Source organism: Oryctolagus cuniculus, chromosome 1 (genome assembly GCF_051225735.1).
Source record: "Oryctolagus cuniculus isolate XC-2025 breed Fujian yellow rabbit chromosome 1, ASM5122573v1, whole genome shotgun sequence".
Classification (NCBI taxonomy): Eukaryota; Metazoa; Chordata; class Mammalia; order Lagomorpha; family Leporidae; genus Oryctolagus; species Oryctolagus cuniculus.
In genome coordinates, this window is record NC_142867.1 from 217,531,251 (window position 1) to 217,556,221 (window position 24,971).

Genomic DNA, 24,971 nt, shown 5'->3' on the forward strand with positions numbered 1-24,971 from the left:
TTGTAGGGATCCGGAGTAGGTGCAAGACAGCACCCTTGTCCCCGGGCTGCCAGCCTCACAGCCAGACCCTCTCGGCTTCCATATTAGGACAGTTCCTCCAGCCCCCAGCCCTGCGTTCCCACTTCCCGCGGAGTGTGAATGCAGCCACAGCCCTGGGTCCTGTGAGCCCGTGTGTGCCCAGAGAGGACTGTGTGTGCTCACAGGCAGTGCGTGAATGTGTGTGTGATACGGGGCCGGAAAATGAAGACGGCTGCTAGTGGAGTGTCCCACGTAACCAGGGCTGGGGGTCTCGCTGAGAACTTCCCAGCCAGATCATTGCTGGGGTCTGTGGCTTTTGATATTTTAAGAATGTTATTGGCACAAAGCTTATGGCTACTTAATCCAAGGATGACTTTTCCTACGCAAACGTAGCTGTCATCACTTGAGTCCCCCTGATACGGGGCACAGACCCACCCACCCAGGGAGAGGGTGAGTCTGGCTCCCTGGGAGGCCTCTGGATGGGGGTGCAGGGGAGGGAGCAGAAAGTCCCAGACCTCACAGCCAGGAAAGCCTGGAGTCGTGCAGGGAAAGGAGGCGCAGGACAGGGAGGGGACAGGCACGGTGGCAGGATGGCCCTAGGATGGCCGGGGCTGTGTGTGGGGTTGGTAGGAGAGGGTGGTAGAACCAGAGCTTCAGGATTCAGCATGTGCCCAACGGCCTGGCCTGGCCTGGCATACCTGCAGGTGTCCTGGGAGAGTGGTCTTCCTGGTGGCTGGGGAAGGGGCCAAATGGTTTGTCTTAGCAGGTGCACTGGGAGCTGGTACAGCGCTCCCAGAACCCTTGGCAATGGCCTCCAGCGAAAGTGACTCAGGAAGGCAGAGAGAGGGCATCAGAGGCCGTGAGGGGGCAGCGGCTCACGACACAGGCTTGGGGAGGCTGTGGACTGTCACGGGGTGGGGGTGGGGCATGTGCCAGCCCAGTGACATTGACAGTGACAGTGACGGTGACCACACTTACTGAACGCTGTCCCTGCAGCAGGTGCAAAGATCCGCACTCAACCGTGTAGTTCAGTGGTGACACAAGCAGATTCCCAGCCCTGCTCTCCACTCGTGTGGGTTTGCCAAGGGACACCCGTGTCTGTAAGGGTCAGCTGCCTTGTCTGGGGCACGGGGGTCATCTCTGCACTTCCCAGGAGATCCCTGGGAAGATCCAGCATCGTAATCCATGTGCAGCACCGGACACAGCCCTGGCGTAGCTTTCTCAGCGGATGTAGCACGTGCTACCTCCCATCACCTCCAGGATAAGGCAGACTGTGGCTGGCATTTGGGCTTCGCTTGTATTTGCTCATCTCATTCTCACACAGGTTCTGCAAGGCAAATGTTTGACTCCCCGTTGTACAGCTAGAGACACGGAGGCACAGAGAGGTGCAGTGGCTTCCCTGGGGCCACACAGCCACCAAGCACGGGAGCCAGCATTTGAACTCGGGTCTCTGTGGCCCGGCAGCCTGCTCCTGCCTCTCCAGGCAGCCTGCAGAGTCTTCACAGGTGCTGAGAGCTCCAGCCTTGTGGGTGCCCAAAGTCGCAGATGGTGACCCAGGACGCGGGAGCTAAACTGTAGGAGGGAGGTGACAGGAAGGGCTGGAGGCTTGGTGACCGCTGTGTCCCTGAGCTCCCTCATGCAGCGATCCTGATGTTACTGCCCCTTGGGACTGGCCAGAGGGCCCCGGCCTCAGGAGAAGCAGGCGTGAGAACACACACGTGAGCCTGTTGGCCTGGGGGCAGTGGAGAGTGAGTGAGTCACCAACTCAACGGGTGACCTCATCCCCCACCTGTCCGAGAAGGGTCCTGGGCGGTGGAGGGGGTGGGTGCTGGGAGTCTGGCTGGAGTTCCTTGGAATTCCCCAGGCCAGGAAGGCTCAGCGGCACTGCCCTAAAAGGCCTGCTGGGCGAAAGGGCGGCCCCCGGGAGCTTGGTGGCATCCGAGGACAGGAAGCAATTCAGGGGTAGGCTTTTCCCGTCTGGAAGGTACCCGGGAGACTGCTGGGTTGCGGGCTGGGTGCGCTCTTCCTGCTGGGGGCCTGGGGCCTCTCGGGTACCAGCAGCTGCTCCCGGTCTTCAGGATGGACTGTGGGAAAAGGGGCTTTGCAGCAAGAGAGAAGCAAGGTGCACCGTGGGTTCCGCCCACTCATGCAGTCCCAGGGATCCCCTGGCCTGGGGCCGTAAGCAGGCTGAAGGAGGCTTCGAGAAATCCCCAGGCTGGACAGAAGTGGGGAAGGCAAGGTTTCAAATCAACAATCAAGTTCAAAGCCTTGGCCACGTTCCTGGGACTGTGCTGGGCATCTTGGCTGAGGGCACGCGGTGCCTGTTCCCCAGAAACTGGTAGCACATTGCTGGAAGACGGGATCTGAAAACGAAAGTCAAGGGCCAGAAAAGAAAAAAACAACCACCAAACAAACAGACAGAAAAGTCAAAGTTCAAGTCCAGGGAGTATCACTGATGGGGCACATGCCGGCCGCCAGCCCTCTGCAGGCACCGGATCGTGGATGCAAGAGGGAAAGGGTCTTTGGGGGTCCCTTTTGTGGAAGGGGCTGTGGGCTCAGAGAGGTTGCACCCTGTACCTAGGGCCACTCAGCTGTCAGCAGAGGATCTGGCTTTTTCCATTGTGCTACAGGGGCCTGTGCTAGGTGCCCAAGCTGGGGGCCTTTCTCATTCTTGCTCTGAGCCAGGAGCTGTGTGGGGCATGGGGGAGGGAGGGTTCCCATGGGCCACACCCCATCCTCATAGCTGTATACTCTCTGCAGCCAGTGTAGACAAGGAGTTCCTGCTGTTGGGGCTTCCATGTCCAAAAACCCATTCCAGGGGCCCGAGGCAGGGCTGCAGGGGCTCAAGGAAGGTCTCCCAGAGGGCTCGGGGCAGTCAGGCCAGCTGAGGACAGACATCTCACACTCCAGGAGTGCCCACAGAGGACACACAGAGGAGCCCCGCCACAGCCACGCAGCGGACAGTGCCCTTGGAGGCAGGATGGCAACATGGTTAGGGACAATGAGTTTTGGAATCGGGCAGTTCTGGACGCTGGCTCAGCTCCGGCTCTGTGTGATTTGGGGCAAATGACTTGCCCTCTCGGAGCCCGTTCCCCCACCTGTGGATCAAGAATAGTCACGCATCCTTGCTGCCATGCTAACTTGCTTGGTGCATCAGATACACCCCGTGGGCAGTTGCCGCTGTTCAGGCCCTGATCGGCCCCTCCCTCTTCCACGTGCCCCTCACATCACAGCATGGCCTCTGAGCAGCTCTGAGAAGCCAGGGCTCCGGCAGGCTCCAGGCAGGGGCTGCCCAGGGCCCGGTCCCCACGGAGATCAAATTTCCAGCCCCTCAATGGAGCCAAGTAAACACAGGGGAGACAGCGCGGCTCCCTCGGCCGCCCGCTAACAACCAGATTCCGAAGCCGCCGCAGCCGCGGCTGCCCACTCTGATTATGTCGGGCTCCAGCGTCCCGGGGCCCTGCTGCTGTCACCCTCATGGGACTCTGAGGTTTGGGGCGGGGGTGTGGCAGGGGCAGCACAAGCCAGGGTGGCGGTGGTGAGGGCGGGGCACCTCCTCCCTCTGTTGCTGACTTCACTGTCCACTGACGCTGCTGGCAGATGACACAGAGCCCAGGACCCTAAGGAAGCTCTCTCTCTCTCTCTCTCTCTCTCTCTCTCTCTCGGCCCCACACCTGCTGTGTTCTTGTTGCTCCAAGGTTGAGGCCTCGGTTTAATAACCTCTACTTTCTTCTCCCTGTCTCTGACACTTTTGCTTTGCCAGGAGAATTCAGCATGTTTTTAATGAATACAATGATGAGAGAGGCATAAGTAATTAAGACCCAGGATTCTAAGCCCTAAGTTGTGCCTGGTGAACTCCTATTCGCCCTCCAAAACCCAGTTCAAATATCCTCTCCCACCTCTCCATGCTACTCGGCGCAGGCCACGCCCTCACATGGCACATGGCCGTGAGACCTTTCAGCCCCTCTGAGGACCTTGCTTGTGATCTCCGCCTCCTCCCTGGCAGCACCCACCCCCAGCAGCCGACGCCCACCCTCCAGCTCTCAGCTCCTGCAGCCCCTCCCGTGGGCCCCTGCTCCAGCCCCAAGGCCATCACTGTGGTCTGTAACTGAAGCATCTGCAGCCTGTTTATTTGATTCCTGCCCACTTCCCTTCTTGGAATGCAAATTCCACGGGGCGAGTGCTACGCCTTGGATTACTTTTGTCTGTCTTGCGGGCACGCGTCTGCTCCAGGGGCCCCTCCTCCCTCTTGACTTCCTGGGGGCGCATTTAGATTCTCTCCCCCAATCCCACATCTCCCAGCACTGTCTCGTTGATGATAATATTTTCTTTGCATAGAAGAGGGTGTGACGCGTGAGTACAGCTCAACGAATCACGGAATGCGAACGCTCGCTGCACCAGCGGCTGGGCCGGGACACGGGCGTCCGCTAGGGGGCGTTGCTTTCCAGACTCGAGGGAGCCGTGGCCTTGACGTTGGATCATTTCCTTTGCTGTACGTCCTAGCTTTGCTCTCTCCACGCATTCCTTGACTCGAGTCTCATTTTGCCCAGTTTGGAGCTTTCTGTGCTCAGCAGCGCCCTGCGTGCTCCGGTCTCGTGTATTTCACTCCTTGGGCTCAGGGTTATGCTCCTGAGGCGCAGCCCCGTTGGCCACGTGGCCTTTGTCCTCTGCTGACCTCTGCTGTGGCTGATGGACGTGGGAGGTGTGCTGCCGAGAGATTTCCTATCTGTCTCCCTGAGTGCACGGGCCCTCCAGGGTTAGGGGACGTACTTAGGAGAATCACTGGGTCCTAAGACCCTCGCTTCACCGATGTTACTAATACCAAACTGTTTTCTCAAGTCTTCTTCTAACCAGTTTACTAGAGTTCTCGTTGCTCCACGTCCTTGCCAGCACTTGCTATTGCCAAGTTTTTAATTTTTGCCAGTCTAATAGATAGGTTATTTCATTTCATTGTGATTTTTTAAAAAAGATTTATTTATTTGAGAGGCAGAGAAAGAGAGCGAGAGCTAGAGCGAGAGCGAGAGAGAGAGAGAGAAAGGTCTTCTATCCACTGGTTCACTCCCCACTCCCCACCTCTGGGTCTCCCATGTGGGTGCAGGGGCCCAAGGACTTGGGCCATCTTCCACTGCTTTCCCAGGCCATAGCAGAGAGCTGGATGGGAAGTGGAGCAGCCAGGACTTGAACCAGTGCCCGTACGGGATGCCGGCACTGCAGGTGGCTGTTTTACCCACTATGCCACAGTGCTGGTCCTGAAAGAATTCTTCATATATTCTGGATGCAAATCCTTTGTCAAAATAATATGTTGTATTTTCTCCAAGTTTGTGGATCACTTTCTTTTTCTTAACAATGTCTTTAAAGAACAGAAATTTCAGTTTTTATGATGCGTAACTCAGAATTTTTTTCTTTTATAATTCGTGCATTTTCTGTAGTGGGAAATTTTGCCTAATTCAGAGTCAAAGAGATTTGCGGTTATGTTCTCTTGTAGGAGTTGCATAATTTTGGTTTTTACGTCCGGGTCTCTGATGTGCTTCACATGAATTTTGGTGGTGAGAGGTCACACTGACACCTCGTTGGCCTAGCACCACTGGCTGAAGCGTCTGTCCTTCTCCCGTTGAATGACGTTGGGGCTTTTGTCAAAATCGGTTGACATGTGTGCTTAGTGTTCCGTAGGGCTCCCTGCTTCCTGTTTATGTCAGCCCTTCAGCCAGTCACACACAGTCTAAGTTGCTATAGCTTTATAGCAGTCTTGAGATGAGGTAGTTCAAGCCTTTTGCCTTTCTTCTTATTTTTCAACATTATTTTAGCTATTATAGTTTTTTTCCTTCCCACACATGTATTTAGTAATTGCCTTGTCACTTGCACAGGAAAGCTCGCTGCGATGCTGGGATTTTGATGGGGTTGCACTGAATTTGTAGATTGATTCAAACCACACTGAGATTTACAAAGAATATGGCACCTCTTTTTTTTTTTAAATAAAGATGTATTTATTTGTTTGAAAGGCAGAGTTACAGAGAGAGAGGGAGAGACACACACAGAGAGATCTTGCATCTGCTGGTTCACTCCTCAAATGGCCACAGTGGTGAGGGCTGCACCAGGCTGAAGCCAGGAGCCTGGAACTCCATCCAGGTCTCCCACAGGGGTGGCAGGTGCCCAAAGACTTGGGCCATCTTCCACTGCTTTCCCATGCGCATTAGCAGGGAGCTGGATTGGAAGTGGAGCAGCCAGGACTTGAACTGGTGCCCATGTGGGATGCCAGCCTCACAGGTGGTGGCTTAACCTCCTGTGCCACAACACGGGCCCCAGAAATTCTTACTATTAGCAGTGTTTTATAATTTTCCACATACAGATAAATATATATTACATATATTTTGCTAATAGAACCCCAAGTGTTTAATATTTTGGATGATATTATAATGGTATTTTTACCAAATCAATTTCCAAATGTTTATTGCCAGTATATAGAAATACAACTCAATTTTTAATATTGACCTTATATTCTGCATCCCTACTAAATTCACTTATTAGATCCAGTAGATTTTTTAGTAGATTAGTTAGAATTTTCTAGAAAGCAGATTATGAGTTTTGAGCTTTGGTTTTCTTCAAATATAGATTTTTTTTTTATCCTTGTCTTCCACATATATGTAATTTATTTCTTTTTCTTGCCTTATTGCACTGGTAGGTACCTCCTGTACAATTTTTTTTAAAGATTTATTTCTTTATTTGAGAGGCAGTTATAGACAGAGAGAGGGAAGAGACAGAATGATCTTCCATCCGCTGGTTCACTCCCCAAATAGCCACAATGGCCAGAGCTGGGCCCATCCAAAGCCAGGAGACAGGAGCTTCCTCTGGGTCTCCCAAGTGGTTGCAGAGGCCCAAGCACTTGGGCCATCTTCCGCTGCTTTCTCAGGCCATTAGCTGGATCAGAAAAGGAGAGGCCGGGACTCAACCTGCGCCCATATGAGATGTCAGCACCACAGGCAGAGGCTTAGCCTTCTATGCCACAGCACTGGGCCCTGTACAACGTGGAACCCAAGTGGTGAGAATGGGCATCTTGACTGATTCCCAGTTTTAGTGAGAAAGAGTCAATCTCCACCATTAAGAATGGTTTCAGGCGGGCGCCGCGGCTCACTAGGCTAATCCTCCACCTTGCGGCGCTGGCACACCGGGTTCTAGTCCCGGTCGGGGCGCCGGATTCTGTCCCGGTTGCCCCTCTTCCAGGCCAGCTCTCTGCTGTGGCCCAGGAGTGCAGTGGAGGATGGCCCAAGTGCTTGGGCCCTGCACCCCATGGGAGACCAGGATAAGTACCTGGCTCCTGCCATCGGATCAGCGGCCACTGAAGGGTGAACCAACGGCAAAGGAAGACCTTTCTCTCTGTCTCTCTCCCTCACTGTCCACTCTGCCTGTCAAAAAAAAAAAAAAAAAAAAAAAAAAAAAAAAAAAGAATGGTTTCAGCCCTAGTTTGTCACAGATATCTCCTTAGCCAATCTGAGAAATTTCCATCTATTTTTTGTTAGTTAAGAGTTTAAAATGTACAAGTATTGAATTTTTTTGTCTTTTTTTTTGAACCTGTTGAAATAGCCATGTGCCTTTTCTCCTTTAGTCTGTTGAAATTGTGAATCATATTGATTTTCAAATGTTGAACCACTTTGCATTCCTGGGATAAATGAGCTTGGTTATTCTATACATCGCTAGATTCACTCTGCTAAAATACATAGGGTTTTGGTCCCTGTTGAAGAGGTATACTGTTCTGTAGTCCCTCCCTCCCTCTCTCCCTTCTTTCCTTCCTTCCTTCTTTCTTCATGTATTCTCTCCCTCTGGCTTGGGTGTCAGGGGATGTTAACCTCACACAGTGAGTTGAGAAATTCTTCCTCTTCCTACATCCTTTAAAGGAGTTTATATAGGTTGGTGTTATTTCTTCCTAACACGTTTGCTTAAATTCATCATCAAAGCCATCTGGTTTAGAGTTTTATTTGTGTGGCACTTTTAATTACAAATCTAATTCTTTAATAGATATAGGACTATTTACATTCTCTATTTCATCTTGAATTAACTTAGGTAATTTGTGTCTTTTAAAGAATATTTTCAGGGCTGCACTGTGGTTTAGTTGGCTAAGCCTCTGCCTGCAGTGCCAGCATCCCATATGGGTGCCGGGTCATGAACCAGCTGCTCCTCTTCCAATCCAGCTCTGTGCTATGGCCTAGGAAAGCAGAAGAAAATGGCCCAACTACCTACCTGGGAGACCCAGAAGAAGTTCTTGGCTCCTGGCTTCAGACTGGGCCAGCTCCAGCCTTTGCAGTCATTTGGGGGGCGGGGGGTGGGGTGAACCAGTGGATGGAAGACCTTTCTCTCTGTTTCTCCCTCTCTCTGTAACACTACCCCTCAAATAAATAAAAATCTTAAAAAAAAAAAAAGAATTTTTTCTTTTCATCTGAATTGTCAAGCTTATGGAACTAAAGATGTTTGCAAATCCTGCTCGGGTCTATAATGAGGCCCCTTTTCCTTTCCTGACAGTGGTAATTGTGTCTCCATTCATCATTCTTTTCTTGATCAGCCTGGGGAAGATGAATGAGTCTTTATCAATTTTCCTAAATCCTTTAATTTCACGGATCGACTCTGCGGTTCCCCCTCGGTGCACTGACTTCACCACTCATCTCACCTGCGCCTTTGGGTTTATTCTCCTTTTGAAGCTTCTTCAAAGGAAGCTCAGACTGTTGATTTTTTTTAAAGATTTATTTTTTATTTTTTTGAAAGACAGAGTTACAGAGAGAGGTAGAGACAGAGAGAGAGGTCTTCCACCCGCTGGTTCACTCCCCAGATGGCTGCAATGGCCGGAGCTGCGCCGATCTGAAGCCAGGAGCCAGGAGCTTCTTCCAGGTCTCCCACGTGGGTGCAGGACTTGGGCCATCGTCTACTGCTTTCCCAGGCCAGAGCAGAGAGCTGGATGGGAAGAGGAGCAGCCAGGATTAGAACCGGCGCCCATATGGGATGCCAGCGCTTTAGGCCAGGGCTTTAACCTGCTGCGCTACAGCGCTGGCCCCGACTGTTGATCTTAAACGCGTCTTTTCTCTAATTAAACACTGTGTCCATCAGCTTTCCATTACTATAGCGAAATATCTGGGAGAGACAGCTCCAAAGGAAAGGGATTGTTGGCTCATGGCTCTGGAGGTGAAGGTCAAGGGCCCCCACCTGATGATGGCGGAGCCCTGGGGTGGCTCAGAGCATCAGCTGGAGTGTGTGTGTGTGTGCGCGCGCATGTGTGTGCATGTCTGGTCCTTCCCGCCTCCCCCAATCCCCTCTTATAAAGCTGCCAGGAGTCAACCATGAGGACTGTATCCTAATGGCCTTACCTAACCCAATCACTCCCAGAGACCACACCTCTAAACACCAGAGTCAGAATAAGTTCCACCCTTTTTCTTTTTTTAAATTTATTTGACAGGTAGAGTTACACAGAGAGAGAGAGAGAGACAGGCAGAAAGGTCTTCCTTCCATTGGTTCACCCCCCAAATGGCCACCATGGCTGGTGCTGCACCGATCTGAAGCCAGGAGCCAGGTGCTTCCTCCTGGTCTCCCATGTGGGTGCAGGGCCCAAGCACTTGGGCCATCCTCCACTGCCCTCCCGGGCCACAGCAGAGAGCTGGACTAGAAGAGGAGCAACCAGGACTAGAACCCGGAGCCCATATGGGATGCCAGCGCCGCAGGCGGAGGATTAACCAAGTGAGCCACGGCGCCGGCCCCAGTTCCACCCTCTTAATAACTCACAACCAGGGCCCTCAAACCAAATCTAAACCAGAGCAAACACTGAAAGCTATCAATTTCCCTTTAAGCACAATTTTGGCTGCATCCCACTCAATACACTGTGCTTCCATTCCCATTCAGTTAGAAAGGTTTTCTGGGGCTGGGAATGTGGCATAGCAGGTAAAGTCACTGCCTCTGACACTGGCATTCCATACAGGTGCCGGTTGAAGTCCCCGCTGCTCCACTTCCAATCTAGCTCCTGCTAATGCCCTGGGAAAGCAGCAGACGGTGGCCCAAGTGTTTGGGCCCCTGCCACAATGCGGGAGCCCTTGTTGAAGCTCCTGTTTCCTGGTTTTGGCTGGCCCATCCCTGGCCATCATTATCATCTGCGACCCAGTGGATGGAAAAGCTCTCTCTCTGTCTTTCCTTCTCTCTGTAACTCTGCCTTTCAAATAGATAAATAAATCTTTTTTAAAAATGTTTTCTTGTTTGCCTTTTGAATCCTGCTTTGATTACTGTGTTCTTTAGAATTATTTTCTGGAGCCGGCTCCGTGGCACAGTGGGTTAATCCTCCACTTGTGGCGTCAGCATCCCATATGGGCGCCGGTTCTAGTCCCGGCTGCTCCTCTTCCAATCCAGCTCTCTGTTGTGGCCCGAAGGCAGTGGAGGATGGCCCAAGTGCTTGGGCCCCTGCACCCACATGGGAGACCAGGAAGAAGTGCTTGGCTCCTGGCTTCGGATCGGCGTAGCTCCGGCCGTTCTGACCATCTGGGGAGTGAACCAATGAACGGAAAGACCTTTCTCTCTGTCTATCCCTCTCACTGTCTGTAACTCTAGCTCTCAAATCCAAAAACATCTTAAAAAAAAAGAATTACTTTCTATAATTTCCAAATATTTAGAGATGTTCAAAGTATCTCTCTGTGGGGTCAGTGTTGTGGCACAGTGCGTTAAGCCACTGTTTGCAATGCCACCATGCCACCTGGGAGTGCCCATTTGAGTCCTTGCTGCTCCATGTCCAATCCAGCTCCCTGCTAATGTGCCTGGGAAGACAGCAGAAGATGGCCCAAGATTTCAGCGTCTCTCCCTCTCTCTCGGTAACTCTGCCTTTCAAATAAATAAATCTTTAAAAACAGAACAAAAACCCAAAATATCTTTCTGTTATTGATTTCGAATTTAATTCTATTGTGGCCAGGGATTATACTCTACATGATTTCAATCTCGTTAACTTCGTGGAGCCTTGTTTATGGCCTCGCATGTGGTCTGTCTGAGCGGCGGCTCCACGCACACTTACGCATTCTGCTCTAGCAGGGTGGAGCTTTCTATAAATGTCAATTAACTCCAGTTGGTTGAGAGCGTTGCTCAACCAACATATCCTTTACTGATTTTTAAAAAGATTTATTTTACTTATTTGAAAGGCAGAGTGAAACAGAGAGAGGGAAAGTCAGAGAGAGATATCTTCTATCCTCGGATTCGCTCCTCAAATGTCTGCAGTGGTCGGGGCTGGGCCAGGCAGAAGCCGGGAGCCAGGAACTCCATCTGGGTCTCCCACTTGCGTGGCAGGAGCCCAGGCACTTGGGCCAACTCCTGCTGCTTTCCCAGGTGCATTAGCAGGGAGCTGGATCGGAAGTGGAGCAGCTGGGACTTGAACCAGTGCTCATGTGGGATGCTGGTGTCACAGGTGGGTTAACCCGCTGCACCGCAACACTGGCCCCTACTGATTGTTCATTTTTATTGGTTGCTCTTATTATATAAGAAGTTACATTCACATTATAAGAAAAGGTGGAAGTTTCAGATGTAATCAAGTTTTTTGAAGAGGCAGACATTATAAGCTGTTTTTTTAAAGCAAGAGTTGATAGATTCTACCTAAATTTCTTTCTAATTTTAATTCAGAGGCAGAGAGACAGAGAGAGAGAGAGAGAGAGAGAGAGAGAGAGACCCATTCACTGTCCTCCCCCAGATGCCCACAACAGCCAGGGCAGGACCAGGCTCAGACTAAGGCCCGGAGTCAGGAACTCAATCCAGGTCTCCTACGTGGGTGGCAGGAACCTCATTTGTTGAGCCCTCATTGCTGCCTCCCAGGGTCTGCGTTAGCAAGAAGCCGGATGCAGGGGCTGGCACCGGGAACCCGAGCCACATATTCTGAGATGGGAAGCGAACACCTTAACTGCCCGGTAGCTGCTGGGCCAAACACCACTCACGCCTTGCTGTGGGCCGGCCGGGGGCTCTGCTGATTGTGGCTGGGCTCCCTCGTGGCTGCTCAGTGGACGGCTGGGTGGTCTCGGCTGGCTGAGACAAGGCTGCTCAGGCCCCATGTGCCTTCCCCTCCTCTCCAGCAGGCTTGCTGGGGTGAAGGCGGCATCTAAGGCAGAAGGTAGAATCCTGACGCTTGTTTCCAGCCTCTGCTTGGGTCATATCTCCCAACATCCCGCTGCTAACCCAAGTCACCTATCCAAGGCCACGATCAGGGCTGGGAAAGTGGACTCGGCCTCTTTTTTGGGAACTGCAAGGTTCCCAGGCCGAACATCTAAGCACAGAAGGGGAGACACTGGGCCCCCTCTTTCTACCTAACACCTTCTCACACCTGTCACCTCTGCGGCCAGCCCGGCCAGCCCAGGGACACCTGCCACCCCCTGCCCACCCTGGGGCCCTGGGTCTCCCTTCAACACAGACCTGGGTGGCCTCCCTGGACCACATCTGTGTCCCATGTGTTTCGGGGCCCAGCCCAGGGCCTGGCCCCTGTAAGCAAGCGTCTATGCCCCAACTGATGAACTGCTTTAGTGGGCTTCTTGGCGGCAGAGCGGCTGTGCCTCCCATCCACCGGTCCCAATGGCCCATTCTAGAAGTGGGGGCCTGACAGCAAGTGGCCCCCACACTCAGGCTGTCCCTGTCCTCTGCGGCACCTAGGGCCCTGAGGCCACTCTCACGGTCAGGAGCCAAGTTCCCGAGACACGGGGCCACTGAGTGTGCCGGCTGGGGAAGGCAGGGCCCTCCTGCTCCCGGGCGGGCCGCACTGGCCTCCACTGGCAGTTTTGAAGCCGGCCTGCTGGGGCCTGCTGCAATCTCATAGCGGAGGGCCAAGCTTGTGCAGGTGCAGGGTGGGGGGCAGAGATGACTCAGTGTGGTATTGACCTTGAATCCTGACGTCTAACTGCAAGGTCTGATGCCACCTGCCTAGCGTCCATGGCACAGCCAGCTCTGTCCCTGTGTTGTGGCTGCTGAGGCCTCTAAGAACTCACCGGACTTGCCACGTGGGGGCAGCAGGAACGTCTAGGGTGGCCATAAGTAGTCAATAGTAGTAATCTATAGTCCATAATAGTCAATAAAGAATCAGTAATAGTAATAAGCAGTCATTATATTAGTAATAATAGTAATAAGTGGTCAGTAATAGTAATAGCAGTAGTAATGAAGTCCTTAGTGTGTGCTTGCTTCAGCAGCACATATACTAAAATTGGAATGAAGTCCTTAGTAGTAATCATAGTAATAGTCAATAATAGTAACAGTCAATAATAGTAAAATCAATAGTAATAACTAGTAATAGTAATGATAGTAATAGTCAATCATAACAATATTAACAAATAGTAATAGTAATATCAGTAATAGTCATTAATAGCAGCAATAATAATACTGTCAGTAACAGTAATAACAATATAGTTGTCGCTCCCCGTCTTCGTGGAGGAACGACACAGGACCCTGCGCTGTTCTTTCGTCTGCTCGGCCCTCCCCGGGTTTGCTGCTGGTTCTTCCCGGGTTGGCTACTGTCCCTTCCACCTCCGTGGAAGGGCAGTTCCCCCTGCCACATTCCCCACTTCCGCGGGGGAGCGGCACACCGCCGGCCGGCTCTCTCGGGGGCTGCACAGGTGTTCCCTTAGATGTTCCCCTTAGATGTTCCTGGTGCATGCCGTCTCTCTCCTCCTTTATAGTCCTCCTCCGCCAATCCTAACTCGGCTGCCCACACGCCGAGTACGCTGCTCTCCAATCAGGAGCAAGTCCTACAGTTTATTGGCTGAACTGGAGGCAGCTGTGTAGAAGCTGTTTTCTTCTCTCCCAGCGCCATATTGTGGGAGAGCAGATGCATAGAATAAGTCTTAATTCCAGTAACTTAGTCTAGTCCGGGTTGCTCCCCACAATATAGTGATAATAATAGTAATATCAATGGTAATACATAGTCAATAGTAGTAATAGTCAATAACAGTAATATCAGTAGTAATAAAATAGTGATGATAATAACAATAATAAATAGTCAATAATAGTGATAACAATAACAGTAATAAGTACTCATTAATACTAACTGTAATAAATGGCCGATAATAGTAATATCAGTAATAATAAAGTTATTGTCAGTAGTAATAGCAGTAGTCAATCACAGTAATAACAATATTAGTAACCAATAGTCAAGTAGTAACAACAGTAATAGCCAATAATGGTTATAACAATAATAGTATACATATCAATACTAGTGATAACAACAGTGACGAGTAACCAGTAATAGTAATAACAAGAGCACCAGACAGTCCATAGCAGTGATAATGACAACAACAGGAATAGCAACGCTAGCAGCTACTGTTAGCCTGGCGTGACCTGTGCGTGAGACGCTTGCGTACCTCGGCTCCTTCTTACAGTGACCGTGCGGCTCCAGCATCGTCATCCCACTTTACAGGAGAAGAGCCAAAGATGGCGAGCGGAATGAGTAAGGTTGCACCCCACCCCCACCCCAGGGTGGCAGAATCAGGATTTGAACTCAGGTCCACCCAGCCCTGAAGGCAACCCCTCCTCCACCACCTGGGCTGACTCTCAGTCTCCCCTCCGGTTTCCTGGCCCCTGTAGGTCTGCATCTGTGTCAACCACTCCAGGCCTCGCTGAACCCTGCCCAGCTGGCCCCCAGGGTCTGGGCCAAGGGCAGGCGGTGGCGGCACATGGCGGGCGAGCGCTGCCCTGCCGGGGCCTTTGTCTCCCCCGTAATTGGGACCCTGTGGTCTCGGCAGGCCCCGGAGAGCCTGCGAGGCTGCGGGCCAAGTCCTTGGCAGCGCGGCCGGCTGAGGACGCCGAGTGGAAGCAGATGTGTCCGGGGCCGTGTCTGGCCCAGCGCCCGGAGGAGCCCGTCCATCTGGAGTGCTGGGGCTTGGGGAGGATGCTCCAATGGTTAGGGCCGGGTGGGGGCTGCACACAGACGGAGGCCCTCCCAGGGGAGGATTTCCATCTGTTGGGGTTAAGAAAGAACTCGAGTCTTCATTGTTGACGTGACGCCAGGGCTACTTCGAAGCCAACAGTGGACGGAGAAAAACATCCAACTTCTGACACATTTCACAGAGCGGGAAACTGAGGCCCAAGGCAGGGCAGGGGCCTGCCCAAGGGTCCTCCCACACCCTGTGCCCTGGGCACTGCTAAACTAGTCATGGTGATGATGGGGGTGGACCAAGGGCAGGGGCTCCCCAGTCTCCCTCGGGCAAGGTCCACGTGGGTGTCTCTCTTGGGGGCCCCAGAGCCATGGAATTTTCTGGAAGGAAAGCCCAGCCTGTCCCAGGCCAGAGGCTGGTGGCTGAGGTCTGCCTGTCCGGTCAGGTTAACCACCTAGCCCTGGAGGCTCCTTCGGCACTGAGAGGCAAAGGGGCCTCTCTCCAGGGGCCCTGTGGTGGGGTGGGGGGTCCCCGGGCAACGACCCCTGTGAACTCAGTGGGGAGCCCTGTGTTGGGTCTCAGGTTTGCCTCTGAAAAGCTCTGCGACCTTGGGCAAGCAGCCTCCCCTCTCTGGCCCTCAGTTTAGCCATCTGAAAAATGGGAATAATAGTATCCCAATGTCCTCCAGGGCGGCAGAGGGTAAAAATCTGTCCCTTTCTGGACAGCCTCTCAGGCCAGCCCTCCGAGGCGGGGAGAGCTGTCTTCCCCCTGCCTGGGAAGGAGGAACAGCTCAGAGACACAGACAGCACCCACACAGCCCTGCTGCGCGGCCTGGCTCCTCGCTCTGAGGTCATCTCCTCCCCGGGAGACCCCGTGCCCACGGCCAGACCACACGGGGCCAGCAAACCTGACCTTCAGCCTGGGGTCCCCCTCACCCTCGTCAGGGAGCTGAAAATGGGGGCAAGGCCCAGAGCATTGGTCCTGGCCGCCCCCGCCCGTGAGAAGCACCTCTGGGGCTCCTTGGGAGGTCCCCTCTTCTGCACCCTCACGGAGAGCTCGGGCCGCCTCCCTTGGCTTGGGTCACTCCCTACCGGGGCGCTCACGACTTGCGCACGCAGCCCGTCACACCCCAGCCTGTAAGAAAGCATCCTAGGCCGGGCTGAGACCCGACCCCACGTCAAGACCCCTGCTCCCCACGGTACCCCCAGCCCCAGCCCTGCAGACAGCTGCCCAGCGGCTCCCGCAAACAGGTTTCCCAGACTCCTCTGCTCTCGCCTGGACCCCGGCACAGAGAAGCCTCAGCTCCTGGGGCTGTGACTGCTCCGCAGCAGCCACGCCGGAGAGGCCCCGGGCTCTGCCTGCTCACCTCGTCCTGTCCATCAACTTGAAAGACACCGCCCTGCCCAGTGGGGATGAGGCGACTTCCGGGACAGCCCAACAGGAAGATCGGTGGGTCTGGAAGTCAGCAAGCCCGAGCCCTGGCAGCCTTCAGCCAGCAACTTGACATGGAGTCTCGGAGGGCTTGCTCCGCACCGCCGAGCCTCACTTTTCTCATCTGTAGAATGGGGGTGGACATCAGAATCGCCAGCAATCCCAGAGGCGCCCCCTGGGCTTGTGTAGCACCTAGGGGAGGGGTGGTGGAAGGGAACACCTGGCAGCTGAGTGCCCCAGTCCCAGGTGAGGGCTGTGTGGCATGATTGTGTCTCACCCAGGTGTGACTGGGCAGTCCCCTGCAGCTGTGAGCCACCCCCTGCTCTGCCCTTCCAGCCCCTCTGGTCCCCATCTGCACCTGCTAGGCTGCTATAGATTCTTTGTCCGTAGTGACAGCACTTCAAGGGACAAAGTGTATGTGGCCCTATGACACAACAGGTGAACCCAATGGTCAGAGTCTGCATGAGCACCCCCAGGCCAGCGTCCACCCTTCTGTCTGGTCAGCCCGTCCCCAGACGTTGTGGGTAAGCATCCCTGATCCCTTTCCTTCCGCAGAGATGTCAGCTGGCCGTGACTGCGTGCATCTTCTTAGCATGCTGTGAACACACACCCGATGCCCGTGAGACCCCCAGTGTCTCTCTGAAGTGTTATCTCGGAGAGGAGCGGGAGTCTTGCGGGAGTGCAGGTTCCTCTCCCCGACCAGTCCCGAGACCATCCTTGGGCCCCTGCAGACCCAAGTGACAGAGCCAGGGCTGGGGCAGCTCCCTCCCCGTGCCGGCTCCTTCCACAACCATCCGGGCAGCCTGGGACGGATGGCATCAGGCACTGTGCCTGCAGGACCTCAGGAGCTGGTACAGCCGTATCGCATGACAGGTGATACCAAGTGATTGGGGCGAGACCCAGGTGTGCGCGCCACCGGGGACGGCTGTCGGGGAGCAGGATGTGGGCGGTCTTGAAGCAGCACCCCGAGGCTTTCTCACCACGCTTGCTGGAAACACTGGGTTTGAGGCTCCCCTGGGAACCTTGTGGGACAACCTGCAGGACAGGTGGCCTGCACACTTCAGAGCATTTAGCGTCAGGAGGAACAGGGCCAGGGAGCTGATTGGCTCCTGGCCTGGGAAAAGCACAGCGTGCAGGGCATGTCTGTGCGCACCTGGGAAACCCCGGAGTGCGGGTGCTGCGGGGAGGGAGGGGGCATCTGTAATTGCCAGGTGCGGCCCTGGGGGGCGCTGCAGAGCACACCCCGTTTCTCAGTGCTCCCCCAAGTGTTTGTCATGATAGCACAGCTGGCAAAAGGGACCAGAGAGCAAGAGTGACAGCCTCTGTGTGTGTGTGTGTGTGTGTGTGTGTGTTGGAACACAGAGGGAGACACGCAGAGCTTGGGTGGGGAGGGAGAGAGAAGCGGACTGCTCAGGCAGATGTCAATGGCGGATGTCAGTGAAGAGCGCTCTTTCGATTATTCTGTGCTCCTGGGGCTGGTGCTGTGGCGTGGAGGATGAAGCCCCTGACTGCCATGCTGGCTTCCCATATTGGAGCTTCAGTGTGAGTCATGGGCTGCTCCACTTCCGATCCAGCCCCCTGCTAATGCGCCTGGGGAAGCATCCGAAGATGTCCCAAGTCCTTGGGCCTCTGCCACCCACGTGGGAGACCCGGATGAAGCTCTTTGACCTGGCCCAGCCCTGGCCTTTGCAACCACTTAGAAATAGAAGATTCTCTCTCTCTCTCTCTCTCTCTCTCTCTCTCTCATAAATAAACAAACCTTTCAAAAATCCTGTGCTAGTTTTTCCAAATGTAGCAATAATATATGCAAGCAGTTGTTAAAATGCCACAGGCCCCGCACAGCCCGGCCGCTTTCCTAGAATCTCAGCGACACAAGGCAGACTCAGCAGTTGGGAAATGTCTTCCATCTCTTCAGCCAGCTGCCCGCAAAGCCTCGCTTATCACGGAAGCTGCTGCTCATAAACCCCCGGCCTGAGTCTCTTCTCCCCTGGCACGGCGGGCCCTGGGGGCCAGCAGCTCTCTGCTCTCCCTCCTGCCTCGGGGCCATTCTGCGAGGACTTGCTGAAACTTTTCAACACCTCTTTGGTGGCTGGGGGCCCCGGGTCGGCAGGAGGGTGCCTGAGTGCATCTCACTCCGGCATTCGCCGGCTGCCAGGACTTGCCCAGACGGCTTAAACCTTCCTGTGCGTCAGTTTCTTCATCTGTAAAATGGGGAGGAATTCTAGCAGCTACCTGACGGCGTGGTGAGGATTGAAAGGGCTGATGCCCCCGGAGCACTGGACAGTGAGTCCACGGCAGGCTCAGCTACACGAGGGCTGGCGATGGTGGCTTCCTAGATGTCTCCGAGGGTCCACGCTCAGCACTCCTGGCCTTCCTTCTCCTTGGGCACGTGAGCTGGGGCACAGCCAGGCGCAACCATTCACCTGCAGGGGTTGCACTTCCCCCACCGCGGGCTCCCTCCCTGGGCTGCCGGGCAAGCGTCAAGCCTGCTCCCACCCAGACTCCCTGCAAGCGAGAACACCACGGTTGTGGTCTGAAGCCTCTTGGACTTGCGGGCTGTTTTGCTTCCATAACCTTATCTAGTCCGACTGATAGGGCAGGGTTACCCTGTCCTGGCCAAGGCTCCCTGAGTGCTCACGCCCCGCTGGAACTTAGCAGGCATCTCTGACTCCCAGCCAACCCGCTGGCCCTGTTAGGAGGCTCCCGCTCAGCTCTCCCAGCCCCCAGCAGCCCGGGCCCTGGTTGAGGGTCACTGAAACCATGCTAGCAGTGGCGGCTGTCTCAGCCTCAGCTGCTGCAGGATGTTTGGTCATTGTCTTAGTCTAGACATCAAAATTAAAATCTCTTATCTGCACACACACTGGGAAAGCTGGGGCAGGCGTATCTGGGTCAAAATTCCTCTGCCTCCGGCCTGCTGCAGCCCCATCAGAGACGAACCTTCTCAAAAGAGAAACCAGGGATGCAGGATGGAGCCTGGGCTGGGAGAAGAGAGGCTGGGTTTCAGACCTGGCTTTACTTCTCGCTGTGTGAGCTCCAGGAGTTACATTTTCCTGCCTCAGGGCCTTTGCACAAGCCATGTCCTCTGCCTAAACATCTCTCCCCATCCGCCTTCTTGCTCACCTGGTGAGCTGTTGCTCAGCCATCACATCTCAGCCCAAAACCCAGGCTCACAGCGCTCAATGCCGCCTTTGGAGCAGACACCTTCCTTTAATCACTCATTTGGAGATTCACACACAGGCCCCGCCCCCGCTAGGCTGGGAGCTCCGTGACAGGGATAATCTGTCTGTCTATGACCGGATCAAGGCTTGGTGGAAGAATGAGTGATGTTTATTGGCATCCAGCGGGGAGGGTGGGGGATTTAGTCTATTTATTTTAAAAGATTTACTCATTTATTTGAAAGTCAGAGTTGCAGAGAGAGGGAGAGACAGAGAGGTCTTCCATCCACTGGTCCACTTTCCAGATGGCCGCAAAGGCCGGGGCTGGGCTGATCCGAAGCCAGGATCTAGGAGCTTCCTCCGGGTCTCCCATGTAGGTGCAGGGGCCCCAGGACTTGGGGCCATTAGCCAGGACCTGCATCAGAGTGGAACAGCTAGGACTCGAACCGGTGCCCATATGGAATGGCAGCATTGCAGATGGCTTTACCTGCTACACCACAATGCCGGACCCCGAAGGTGGGGCCTGAAGATGTCCGCCCACCCCTCCCGAGGGCTGCTCTCCTGCTACCCATTCCTGCTGTGGGATTGGAAATCTTGGACGAGGGTTAAGCAGGAGCTGAGCAACTTGGTGCTGTGCCGCCCCCTGGTGTCCATTGCTAAGAAAACCCCAGGGAGGAAAATGAATGTGTTGTGTGAGTCTTGATCTCCTTATTCCTAATGGCAGCCGTGTGAGACAGGAGTAATCAGCCTCTGTTTTCCAATGACGCAATCCCACATTTGTCCATCTAATGGCGAACAACCGCTGTGTGCCTGTTGCTTGCCAGGCACTTTGCTGGGAGCTGCACTTCCTTGGTGAACAGCACACACGCTCCGGTCTCATGGAGCCTGAATGCAGATCTGCAATGAGGAAAGCAGATAGCAAATCAGATTGTATGTGTGTGTGTGTGTGTGCGTGAGCCCATGCAAGTCGCCAGGGTGACGTAGCAGGTGCATGGGTGGCCCAGATGTTAACCAACTTGTCCAAGGTTACGGAGACACAGATAGAGTTGAATGGAGCAATCAGCAGGCAGTAACAATGACAGAAGCCCTAACTCTGCTGTGACTCAGGGCTGCTTACCCATTAGTGAACTTTGCATCCTTACAATGATCCCCCCCCCCACAGCAGGTTGGGGAAACAGCATGGGGAGGGTGGGTCCCTTGCTCAGCCAGCTGCTCAGTGGTGCTGGAGCCAGTTTGGACCAGAGTCTGTCTGTTTTTTTTTGTTTGTTTGTTTGTTTGTTTGTTTGACAGGCAGAGTGGACAGTGAAAGAGAGAGACAGAGAGAAAGGTCTTCCTTCTGTTGGTTCACCCCCCAATGGCCGCTGCGGCCGGCTTACCACGCTGATCCGAAGCCAGGAGCCAGGTGCTTCTCCTAGTCTCCCATGCGGGTGCAGGGCCCAAGCACTTGAGCCATCCTCCACTGCACTCCCGGGCCACAGCAGAGAGCTGGCCTGGAAGAGGGGCAACCGGGACAGAATCCGGCGCCCCGACCGGGACTAGAACCTGGGGTGCCGGCGCCGCAGGCGGAGGATTAGCCTAGTGAGCCGTGGCGCTGGCCCAGAGCCTGTCTTCTTAATGCAGTGAGACAAAACCAGAAGTCCAGGTGCCCAGGTGCCCCTCTACTGCCAGTCCCCTGTCTCCAAGCCATCCCTGGTACCTGGGTGCCTTCCATGGGTTGGATAATGGGGAGGGGAGGGTGGTGTGATGGCCCTGCCTTGAGGGAGGCAGACAGGCCAGCTCTTGAGACAAAACTACCCCTCCTGTGCCATCAGAGGCTCAGAGAGCAGAGGGGCTTCATGGGGGTGAGGGTGGGAGGGGCCAGGAGGCTCAGCAGGATTCATTGTACAGTGCAGTAGGAGGGAATGGGGCTGGATGAGGCTCGGGCAGAGGGAGGGAAAGTCAGGCTGCAGGAGGACCCCCAGTGCCAGCGCTTGTCTGCCAGGCTGAGGAGCTGGGCTGGCCCCCCCGGGGGCTGGGGCCCCTCGGTGGGACGGGCATGGGGGGTCTGGGCTGCCCGAGAGCCTCTGGCTGCAGGGGGAAGGCGGGTGGGGGCAGAGAGATCTGCAGGAGGATGCAGGTGCTCCTGCAAGTATCCAGGCCGGTGGGGTCTGCCTGGGCTGAGCAGGGGTTCGGAACCACGTGGCCTGGCCCACTCCTGCCTGCCTCCTCTGATTCCTCCCATCTCCCCCACCCCCACTCCTCGCTGCTGCTTAAAGATCCTCAGCGGTCCCAGCTGGATTGCCTCCCCCAGACCTGCTTGCAGCACCCTCACTGCCCTCCTGGCTCTGAGCCAACGCTGCCCGCCACTCCCAGAGGCCCCCAGCCCTTCCTGTGACCTGCTTCCCCTCACATGTGTCGCCATCTGCTCCCAACTCATTGCCACGCTCTGCATAGCACACAGCGGGCCATATCCTGTACATTCGTCCACAACAGCACCACTATCTGTCATCCTGGCTTGTCGCCCGCACGCACAAGCACACACTCATGCACACACGCATGCACACCTACTACACATGTGTGCAGATCCATACGTGTGTGCCCACATGCAGAGGCACACGCACATACTCCCGACCCCTTCCCCTTGCCAGGATGGGGCCACCTTGCCCCAGGGCCTGGCTCAGGTGCGGCTGCTGCTGGGGCTCTGAAAGCAACCACGGACTGGAGAGTTGAGTCAAGGACCCTGCTGATCTTCTGCTGCCACCTTGTGGCCACTTTCCAGATGGTACCAGTGGCTGCTGACGCCTTTGCCTGCTTCTGGTCCAAGTTGAGCCAACGGGCTCAAATCCCAGGACTTCCTGGGAGAGGTTGGTGGTTCTGTCTGATGCGGGGTTGGGCGGGGGCAGCTGGGAGGGTAGCTGGTGGCTCCTGGAATGGGATACTGTCACCCCTTTAGCCCTATCCATCCCTGCAGGACTATGCTCAACACCCCCCCCTTCCCCCACTGCTCAGGGAGCAGCTTGGGGCAGAGCCCTGACTGTGCTTATCTCCGCGGGCCTCCCCTGGGCGCTGGTACAGATAGGTGCTCAATGAGCGTGCGAGGGCAGGGGCAGAGAGGAAGGGAGAAGGAAGGTGTGTGTGGCGGGGGGTCTGCTCACTGAGCTGTCCCAGTTTTAGCATGGAGAGTCCCCTGGCACAGGCCTGAGTCAGCTCGCTGTCCACTGGTCGTCCTGCTAGGGAAAGTGCCTCTAGGGAGGTGAAGGGGGAGGGGCCACGTAAGGTCAAAGGGTAGAGGGGGGCTTGGCTGGATGGATGGTGACTGTGATGGTGATGGTGGTGGTGCTGGTGACTGAGCTGGTGGTGCCTGAGACTAGCCGTGAGCCTGTCATCAGGTGGGAGGAGGAGCCTCCCAAGGAGGCAGAGACAGAAAACAACCCCCGGCCATTGTCCAGCTTGCTCCAAGGCTCCACCAAACCCCCCGCCCCCCAATCTGAAACAGACACAGAGACTGCAGGGCCCTGTGCTGAGTGCTGGAGAGAGGGGGAATCTGAGAACGGGGTTCCTGGTGGGCAGTAAAATGTTCTTTTCCCAGCAAGGGATTTGGCTGTGCTGAAACAGAGCTTCAAGACTCTATTGGGGGTGGTCCTTGAACTTGACATGGAATAAAAATCAGAGGGTATGGGGCAGGCATTTGGCCCAGTATTTAAGATGCACGCATCCCACGCTGCAGTGCCTCGGTTCAGTTCCTAGTTCTGGCTCCTGAATCCAGCTTCCTACTGCTGCAGTGATGGCCCAGGTGGCTGGGTTCCTGCCGCCCACATAAGAGACCTGGATGGAGTCCCTGGCTTCCCAGCTTTGGCCCTGGCCCAACCCTGGGCACTGTAGGCATTTGGAGAGGGAACCAGCAAGTGGGAGGTCTCTGTCTGTCTCAGAAATATTTAAAAAATCATGGAGTGGGGGATTGTTCAACGTGCAGGCTTCTAGGCAGGCCCGCCAGAGATGCTGACTCAGGATGGGGCTGTAGAATGCATGTGATGCTTCTGCAGGTGTTAAATAAAAAGCACTCACTGATGCTGGCTGGAGCACAGGAGGGAGGCTTTCCTTTGGGTCCTTGAGACAGGCACAGGGACCACTGCCATGGGGTTCGGCAGCAGGAGAGACTCAGTGGATGGAGGTTCCAGGGCCAGGGGGATCCTGGCTACCCCGACCTCGCCGGATTCCAGGCCCGTACTTGGAAGAGCACTCTGTAGGGATGGGGTGAGAAGGAAGGAGTGGCTGTGACCTACACCACCTCGAAGGAGAGCCGGGGACAGGGGGAGGAGCTGGATGTGCATGGGCTGCCACGCTGTGCACAGAGGTGCCCGGGTAGACGGACACGATGGTCCCTGGCCTGGGAGAAGTGGAATGACCGAATGCTGGCCCTGGAGCAGGTTGAAGGAAAGATGATATTCATCGATTTCTGTCTTATTCTTGTTCCATGTCACCAGTTCAAGTGGATGTCGCAGAGGTTCTGAGCGCTCCCACTACAAGGAAGAGCACAATGAGGAGGTGCTGGGGTGGGCACTTGGCCTGGCAGTCAAGACACCCACATCCCGTTTCGGAATACCTGGGTTTAATTCCCAGCTCCTGATTCCAGTTTTCTGCTAACCCAGACCCTGGGAGGCAACAGGTGATGGCTCAGGTCATCAGCTCCCTGCCACCCATATGGGAGACATGGAATAAGTTCCCAGCTCCTGGCTTCAGCTTTTTTTTTTTTACAGGCAGAGTGGACAGTGAGAGAGAAAGACGGAGAGAAAGGTCTTCCTTTTGCTGTTGGTTCACCCTCCAATGGCCGCCGCGGCCGGCGCACTGCGGCTGGCGCACTGCGGCCGGCGCACAGCGCTGATCCGATGGCAGGAGCCAGGTGCTCATCCTGGTCTCCCATGGGGTGCAGGGCCCAAGAACTTGGGCCATCCTCCACTGCACTCCCAGGCCACAGCAGAGAGCTGGCCTGGAAGAGGGGCAACTGGGACAGAATCCGGCGCCCCAACCGGGACTAGAACCTGGTGTGCCGGGGCTGCTAGGTGGAGGATTAGCCTATTGAGCCATGATGCCACCCTCAGGTCTCAGGACCTACAATGCAGGGTGCTGGTGATGGCAGAGCACTGAGTTTAATGGGCTTACAAGGCATAAATTCGCCCCAACCATAGACTGCAGGGACCTTTAATAGGGGAGCAGAACAATTTCCATAACTTAGAGAGCTCCTCCCACAGGAGTGCGGTGGAGTTTAATGAAAAGAAACGGTGAAGAGAGGCAGGTGCAGGGCGCCGGGCAAGCAGGGCTGCTCGTGGGGCAAGCAGGGCTGCTCGTGCGAGAGGCTCGGGAGAGGCTTGGGAGCCATGAGCAGGGCAGGCCCCCCCCCCTCCGCACCTCTGCCTTGCCATGCAGCCCTGGGAGGTGGCGGGTCACCTGGGAGTGCGGAGGAGGAGACCCGGGACATGGGGCCGAAGAGGGGCAGCCCCTCGGTGCCGTCCCTGGGGGATGTGAAGTGGGGTGCCGGCAT

At 55.0% G+C, this 24,971-nt stretch overlaps 1 long non-coding RNA gene across 1 annotated transcript; it reads right to left on the reverse strand.

Annotated features, from left to right (window-relative positions):
- Positions 1-11,800: 11,800 nt before the first annotated feature.
- On the reverse strand, positions 11,801-14,740 carry LOC149128867 (uncharacterized). The gene is made up of 3 exons (XR_016213833.1): positions 14,355-14,740; positions 12,990-13,053; positions 11,801-12,112 (listed from the first exon to the last, which is right to left on the reverse strand). It is a non-coding gene; the product is annotated as an uncharacterized LOC149128867 (long non-coding RNA).
- Positions 14,741-24,971: the final 10,231 nt, after the last annotated feature.